This window comes from Solanum stenotomum, chromosome 11 (genome assembly GCF_019186545.1).
Source record: "Solanum stenotomum isolate F172 chromosome 11, ASM1918654v1, whole genome shotgun sequence".
NCBI classification, from domain to species: domain Eukaryota; kingdom Viridiplantae; phylum Streptophyta; class Magnoliopsida; order Solanales; family Solanaceae; genus Solanum; species Solanum stenotomum.
Genome location: NC_064292.1, coordinates 35,400,027 through 35,409,396, shown reverse-complemented (window position 1 = coordinate 35,409,396; position 9,370 = coordinate 35,400,027).

Below are 9,370 nucleotides of genomic sequence, written 5' to 3'. Positions count from 1 at the left end.
CTTTCAAAATTGTATTTATATGTTTCCAAAATTTCAGCACGGAGTTAACTCGGTGAAATAAGTCGTGATCGCCGACCATTTAGGTGATACACCAAGTTGTTGTTCTTATCTCCTTTTGACTTGGCTCATCCATCAAATTATTCTAAAATTTTCGGCGATCTTGATCACTATCGCCGATCCATTCGGCGTGTCGCCGAATTTCCCGTTTTGCTCGTCAAGTTGGTTTTGTCCATGGGCTATTTTGCTGGAACTTTAGGCGAGCTGGAGGCCTACTCTGTGAGTCGCTGAGTGAATTCTGTGAGCTCCAGCTTCTCTTTTCTTCAAGTTTTTCAACTTTTTTTATTCCTTATTGCATCATAATGTCCTTGCCTCATTTTAAAACCTTCATTGTTGCATATTAACATCAGTTATGCGCGTAAAACATGCATTGAGGGCACTAAATCCTTGAATAATAATCCCTAAATGATTCGAAATCCCCGACTCATAAACACCCCAACTTAAACTTTTGCTTGCCCTCAAGTGAAACACAAGATCAATCAGGCCAACAGGGATGTCTACAAATAGTGCTACTTGAGACTCAACATGAATGTACACGAGGTTCAATCTACATATGTAATGTTCAATTGTGCACTACAAGTTTCAAACTATGACTAGCCATCATCAAATAGAGTTTAAGCTCACAATGCTCACTTCAAATGTAAATTCATGCTCAACGAGAGTATTTGAATACCCTCACACCAAGAATGATTTCATGCTCTTACAAAGCTAAACAAAGATTACAATTTAAGGAATCAAAATCAACTTTCACACTCTCAATGATAAACACATGCATGATTTTACCCATAGGCTTGCCTGTATTTTCCGATCAACACATCATTCGGCTTATGTAAGATGGCAAAGGTCTTTCAGGGCTTGTAATTGAGCTGAGGGTAAATGTATGATAATTTTGACTTAGTGACTTCCACTTTCAAGAAGCATGGCTCAAATTTCACTTTTTTCCTTTTTCTTTCATTCTTTTCATCTTCACAACACATCCTTGGCATATTCAAAGCACACAAAACTCATCGGACACCCCTTTTCCTTACACAATGCACAATTAACACCAAATTATACATATATATATATATATATATATATATATATATATATATATATATTATTCTTTATATGGAGTGGTTCCATCTTTTTCATCTTTTTCTTCAACACAAGTCTCCAAGGATGGATTTCACGAACTTCTTGCTCGATTTCTTTCCTTAATCTTACCACACCCCAACTTAGGTTTTTGTCCTAAGTTTGCTATTCAAATAGACCAATTCTTCATGAAGGTTTTAGGTGGGGAGGACGAGGCTAATTGTGTTCATGTTTCGTCCAAAGAAAAGGTGAGGCTCAAATAGTTCCAAGCTAGATTCACACACTCACAAGGTGGTCACACAAAAGGTATAGCAATTTGGTTCACTCTCAAAGATTTATCCCTAAGATTATTTCCATCATTCACCAAAAATAGTCAATTGGACCAACGGGGCAAGTTCTAGATATCACTATGCACATATTTCAAATAAACCTCACCACACAAGGCATTCAACACAATTATCGATCATGACTCTACAAGTTGAGATCGCGTGCAACAGTCATTTTAAAAACTCACCTCGACAAATTGGCTAGTCACAATGAGATGCTAAGAGTTCACACAAGACTTATGCAACTAAAATTTCTTCGTTGGACTAGCACAATATGTTGTTCATTAGAAACACTATTCAAGTCATCGGTATTGGTCACAACAGACACTCAAATGTACAAGAGAACATCCACAACATTCAAAAATCAAGTAATCAGGAGATGGACCAATGAGATTAAAACCAACATTCACAATTTAAGCCATCACGAACCAGAAGTTTCGGACACAAATAGTAGCACCAAATAGTAAAAACAAACAAACATCCAACACAAAACAAAATACAACCAAACGGGATAGGTATCAAGATACCTTCACCCAACCAAAAGAACTAAACAGTGTCCTCAATATAAAAGAAAACAAATGTCTCAAAAGTAAATAAAAGTTCATGAGTGTCAAGATCCTCTTGTCATGCTAAGCCTAAGGTGAACTATGTATAGCTGGCGTAGCCTTAATTGGGGAATCAATGCCCGACTCATATCCTACACTAGAAGGCTGCGCAACGATCTCCCCCGTGGAATGAGATCCACCCGAGCCAATCATGGACGTGTCATGAAAAGAAGCCCCTGTCACCATCCGGACCATAACACCCTCCAAGTCCTCGAGACTCATAAAATGCCTCATCATGATTCCCTAGCTCCTCTTCATATGTATCCTCCGCATTGGTCTCCCCATCACCCTCAACTGTAGCTACATCATTGGTCACAGGACCTGAAGGAATCTCAAAAGTAATTGTCGTCTTACCAGCCGGAGTATGGAGAGTAGAATCAGCCTCCATAGCCTCTAAATCAACAGGTGGGGATGTATCAACCGATGTTGTTCTCCTCCACTTAAGACTCATCCTTTATATACTCGACTTCAACTCTTTTCACGTTAGTAGATGAGGTACGAGTCACCTCAATATCGATCTTTGCCACAAATGGTACTCCAGCCTGACAACATAGATCACTGATGAGAACCAAAAAAGGCAACGAGGTCTAACTCTGTTTAGCCATCATGGACTTCTCCTAAGCGATAATGGACCCCAAATTTAGCCTTTCCCGATCAATAACGCACCCTAGAAATGCAGCCTTCGGATGTCGAACAATGGACTCCTTTTGGGAAGACATCAAGGTGTTGTTGATGAAATCGAACCAATACCTAGCTGCCACATTCAAATATCTTTTCTCAATCGAGACCCCGCCTCTATCCGTGGAGGTGTAGCATCAAAAGTAATAGGGCCAACCACCCCTTCAAGTCATCTAATGACTTGGTCTTGATCCGAGTTGTCAAAGAGTTAAGTATTCAGACCATGCAAACGAGAAAATCATTTATGTCAGTCTCACTGCATTTACCTCTTTTTCCACATACCTCAACAAATTCTAACGTTTCCGTCAATCCAGCTTTCTTTTTAACTTTTGAGACCAACTGTGCATAGCTCTCATAAAACTCTCTGACCCAACTAGGCACGTACAGATTCTGGGGCTTCATGAATTGCTCAAATATATGGAACCAGAGTGTCTCCCACACTACTTGATATTTATCCACAACCTCATTTATGGACAACCTCTTCTCCTCCAGAATTGTCCGTATACCGACGGCCTTCATCCGGTTTATAGAGCGTGAGGGAGATGTTGGGGCCAGAGGCACTTGGGCTGCCTGTTCTGCAGCCTATGCTGGAGGTGCTGGAGGTGTCGGGAGTACTGTAATTTGTGCTGGATCATGAAGCGCCTTGGAGAGCAAGTCAACACGTCTTCATTTCAATGTTTGGTCATTTGTTGGCACTGAATCATGAATTAGATTCCTAGACCCCAGATCATCCTCACTCTCAAAATTGGATATGGTTAGGTGGGTGGAATATATGCCCATGTTTTCAGAGGTAGAACTACTTGAACTGGGCTCCGCTGGCTGATTTCCCTTACCCACAACAACTTTCTTGAGTGGGTCGACGTCTAGTAGATCGAGGTGGTGCAACCTCCGCAGCAATAACAACCCTTTTAGCCTTTTTATAGGGTGGTAGGCATTCTCCTGGAACTTTCGGTCTAGCCATATCTATAAAAATGAGCAAATTAAACGAATGTGGTTAAAAAGGGTTAGTGAAACAACAATTTTCAAAAAGTTGCAGGAAAAATTGCCAAATCACTCGGTGAGACGTCGAGCTTATTCAGCGAGACACAGGAATCTTTCCAAAACTTACATAATACAATCAACAAGAATTCATTTCAACAAGGTGAGACAAACTACAATTCGACAACACATCGAATCCCATCGGCAACGCAAAGGATCCTCGCTGAAAGTTACAGATCAATTCAACAAAAATAAGTTTCAGAAAGGCGATGCTAAAGCTCTTTGGCGAGTCGCCGAGTCAACTTAGTGATCAACGACTTATCGCTGAAAGTTACAGAGTTAAACTACCAATAATTCAAGTCAAGTAGGTGATAGAGAGGTCATTAAGCGATCGGCTCAGTCATTCGGCGAGCTCGACTCAGCTCACTGAATGGCCTAGCATGTCAAATTCCCAGCCCCATTTCCAATTTTTCAACTATAAATATATGACAATTCAATTCCAACCAAATTCTACACAATTTACGCCTACCCACTATGCAATTTCAAGCCGGGGTGCTTAGACTTCCCCCAATTGTTTCAAATTCAACCAAAACGACGACTTTGCCCTTAAGAACGATGTCACCCAATCCATCATTGAGCAAAATAACGTAGTTCGGTTGAAATTGGGTTACTATGACTTCACCCATACAAAACCCAATATGTTACAACCAAAATTCAAGCTATTTTATCGCAAAACTCAACTAATTTAGGCTAATCAAATTCTCTAGCATGCTTGAATACAAATTCAATTTTAACGAGCATTTTTTTTACAAACCATCAAAGCACACAATGAATCTAAGAACTACTCAAAAACATGCTCAACATAATATACACAATTAAAGCAAATATGGAAAACCAACCTCAAATTAAGACACAAATTCAACAGAGCAAGGAGAGATAACTGGACAAAACTTTAGATTTCGACCACACAAGAACACCCACAAGATATAAACTAAAAAGAAGTAATTTAGAGGTTTATTGAGAGAGCACATGAGTCAAAAGTTCAAAATAATGAAAGGTTTTTAATTATAAAATTGTTGAAATGCCATGACCCTTCAGTTTGCGCCCAGTTCAAAGATTGTCACTAACTTCGCCGATCCACTCGGTGAGTTGCCGAATGGACTTTAGCCCACCGTGGTTAACAAAATGTCAGCTATTCAGTTGGTCCAAAATGTGATCAATGTCGGGCTTACCAAACTACTCAGCGATTCTCCGAGTGAGTTCTGAGCTCACCCATTTGCCTTTTTCTTCCAAACTTCAAATTTTCAACCTGGACCTCCAACAAACATTATTCAAATGACAAAAAGTAAAACTTGGGTTGCCTCACAAGAAGTTCCTTATTTAATGTCATGGCATGATGTGGCCGTGTGGGCATGCCTCAATTTTAGAGTTCACCAAAGTGTCACCAAGGAGACCCCCTTTCGGCATTGGATTAAAATGAGCCGAGGTCTGACCCATCTGCATTTCCAACTCTTAATGTATACCGAGTGTGATGTGACTATTTGGTTAAGGGAAAAGACGTCATCTTTTATTTCTTTGAGCACCTTTTTGATCCTTCCTCCTTATTCAAGAAATGAGAAAGCATATCCTCGGTATGAAAGTTTTCAAGATAAGCCCTTGGTTCTTTCGTTTATTAACGTTCATGGGGAGACACATAGTGATCTTTGTCGCCATCTCTATCCCTCCAATTTTCAATAGGGTCACGCAATTCATGAACTTAATCTCTCCAACTATCATCGCGATCTCTATTCCAACCTTAATTTCCGTCTAGCCTTAGATATCTCAGACAAGAACCCCCCTGCTTGGTTTGCCAAGAATTGTACTTCTTCATTGTACATGGCCTCAAAGTGTGCATCATTGTGATTTACACCACTATTAGTACTGACCGCATTCACAACCTTGTAACCATTTCCCATGACATGCATCGTCAATAGGTCCATTTATGTCATCATCTTGGCCATGTTTTCATCTCGCTCTTGGTTCATTTTCAAAGGAGACACCTGATCTTCTCTTGTGTACCATGCACGATTAATTTTTGTAATCTCATCAAGGAGGGTCGATGCTATGTCAAATGGTTGCCTCATGATTCCACCCCGAATGAGTTGGTCTGCAACACCTTTGTTGACCGTGTCAAGACTCCTGTAGAAATATTGCAGTAACACATTGTCAGAAAACCTGTGAGTCGTACATTGGACCAACAGTTTTTGTAATCTCAACCATGTCTCATGGATAGGTTTTCCATCAATTCACGAAGTTCTGAATATGATACCTCAACTTAACCATCTTTGAAGGAGGGAAAAAACTTTCATAAAACACCTATGTGAGCTCCTCCCAAGAAGTGATCGAATCCCTAGGTAGTTCGGTTAACAAATTTGCTGCTCCCCCTATTAGAGAAAAAGGAAACAAACAGATTCGGACTGACTCTTGAGTGATGTTCTTGAAGGAAAATTTTCCACACACATCCACGAAGTTTTGGATGTGGTCATGAGGGTCCTCATGAGAAAGTCCTCCAAAGAGACTTTATTAGCAATAGCTGCAACATTGTGTTGGTCACATGAAACACCACATTGCCCATAGTTGGGGGCAATCGAATAGCACCCACACTTCCCAACTGAACCTCGTGGACATCATGCAAATTCCTGATGTCATCATTGTTTCCAAGTTGATTGGTGTTACTCCCATTTACACTAATTTCTTCAACTATTTTAGAGCAGCCAACAAGAACACAAATAAGATAATTAAACTACAATAAAATTAGTTCACGAATAAACTTCAATAAAAGAATTCTAAACATCACTACGCGTGTAATAACTCAGAACCTAGTAGCCTAAGAAAGGGTCCAAGGGTGGTGTTGTAAACCTAAGACTTAGCCTTGCCACCTTTCATGAAAGTCCCCACAAGTCGTGAAGGGCACCACGAGTTGTGGTGGTGCCCGTAGACCTTAGGAAGTAGCTAACCAAGAGAGGCTAACCTAACACGATCATAATGACGCCTCGTGGTGGAGACCACGGGTTGTAGAGACACTCGTGGAGGTGAGGCAGTAAGTCCTCCAAGGTTGCCCAAAATAGAGACCCTCCCATAAGCAATTAAATGGCTCGTAAAAGCCACCACAGGCCATGGGAGTGGGCGTGGTCAAGAGATAGATTTTTAGGCGCTGAGGGGTTGTTGCCATGCCACTAGTCCAAGACCACGGTAGGCACAACGACTCATGGTAGGCACCACGGCTCATGGAGCCTCACGTGGTGAGGAGTCAATCCTCTGCTAGTTGCGGGTTAAATGGGTACTATATGAAGCGCGCCATATTTATGAATGAGAGGCTACTATATGCTTAGGAAACTTCACTTCTTTCTTCACTCTAAGTTGTGCAATATAGTTTAACTCTATAAGGTCTTTCTCCTAATCCTTATTCGATGGTCTTCAGGATATTACTACTACAAGGGCTCATGATAGAAGGAATGAGGAAGACAATGTGGATCAAGAAGCTCCTCCCCAAGTTCCTCAAGCTCCGGTTGACCCTTTGGCCAAAAATGTAACTAATGCGGAGTTTAGGTCTACTTTTCAAGTGTTCACTCAACCCGTGAAGGCCCAACCCAATAGGGAGGTTGTGGTCCCCGTGAACCCAAATGTAGGTGCGACATCATCTAGAGTAAGGGACTTCACAAGGATGAATCCTCCGGAGTTTTATAGTTCAACGGATGAGGAAGATCCTCAAGAGTTTATTGATGAGGTCTATAAGGTGCTATTCAGCATGGGAATGACTCCGGTGGAAAATGAGGAATTTTCCTCTTAACAATTATAAAATAAAGAGCAAAAACATGAAAATAAAATGAAAAGGAAAGTTTTGATGAAATAAAAAGGGGTTTCAAATAAACTGATTGAAAATTGAGGATCGAGTCTCCAAATGAAAAGAACGAAAGAAACTTAAGAAGAGATGAAGACGAGTACAACAACGCTTTGAAAAAGTGAAGTCACTAAGCCAAATTAACCATCTCTTGACCCTCAGCCTCATTACAAGCTTGAAAGACCCTTGAGATCTTGCTAAAATCGGGTTATGTGATAATTGAAAAATATAGGCAAACCCATGGGATGAAGCTTTCATGTATTTCTCTTTCAAAGAGTGAGAATTGTATTGATTCCTAAATTCTTTGTTGATGTACTTTGTGAGAGCAAGAAACTATTTTTGTTGTGCAGGAGATTGAATACTTTTGTTGACACATGACTTTGCATTAGAAGAGAGCATCAGTGAACTTGAGCTTAAGCTTGGAATGATACCAACTAGTTATCATCTGAAGCTTCTTGAGAATGATTGAGATATTACATATACTTGTTAGTAGTCTTATGATAGCACTTGCATGTTAACTCACATTGAGAATTGTTGTAGACACCCTTGTTGAACGGATTGTGTTCTTGATTTACTTGAGGAAAAGCAGAAGTTTGAGTTAGGGTGTTGATGAGTCTAAGATTTTGACTCATTTGAGGCCTTTTTAGTTCAACAAATAGTGTCCTCAATGCCTATTTATGTCCTTATCTGATGATATTTTGATGTTTTGTAGCTATGAAGGTTAAAGGACTAGGAAAGAATGAATTTATGAAAAAATACCAAAAACATTGAAAATAGTGTATTCTCCCAACTAAGGATCGACTAACAAAATAGGGCGATTGCCAAATAGATATGGATCTTTCCCAAAGTGACAGTGTTCACGTTTGATAATGTTCAAGGCAGGTCGGCGAAGCAAAGTGCAATCGGCGATTCACTGAAACAGTTGGGCTAGCCAAAAGTCTCATTATCGAAGGTGATAGACTTCTGAGTTAAAATAAATGTTGAATGGGTGAACAAGGTGGTAATCGGGGATTCACCAAACGTGAAAGACTGACTTGATCAAGTTCGTCAACTGAGGTTCAAACACTTGAAGCTTGAATCCAAGGAAGGGTAAGCTAAAGAACAAATGATGCTCTGCCAAATCATGAAAGCGAGCCCGATTAATGTCGCCAATCAGGTCACCTATGGAATTTTAGATGAATTTTTGGGGAAACTATATATAGCCCAAAGGAGAGAGAAAATATATATCTTACTTATTCTAACTTTACATTTTGAGAAATAAACTTTCTATTATTTTTCTTAATTTTAGGGTTTTGAACAATCCTGTAATTGTCATTTGAGGGTTCAATTCAAAGAGGGTGTTGAAGATTATTGTTGATTATCAAATCATTAATGGTTGAAAACATAATTGGTATAGTTTTTTTTCATTTTATGATGCTTGGCTAAAACTCCAATTCTAGGGGTGTGATTATGAGGTTGGGTGTTAATTTAATTTAGTGGGTCTAGTGTCTTGCTCTATTTTTCTGTTGTTCATTCATGGGTTTGAACTACTTAGCATGGGGTCAATTTATGGGTCGAGGTTGCAAAGTTAATCCTAGCTTAGATCTTCTATTGATGCTTGAATAGATCAATTGAAGTAGGTAAATAGTTTAATACTTGTAAATTGGGTTTGATTGATGTAGTTTGTTCGAAAGAGAAATTGTGGTTCAATTCTAATTATCAAATCTACTCGAAAGAGAGCTTTTAGTAATATATTGGGTTGATTTGTATTTTACATAGCTGAGATTGATAGG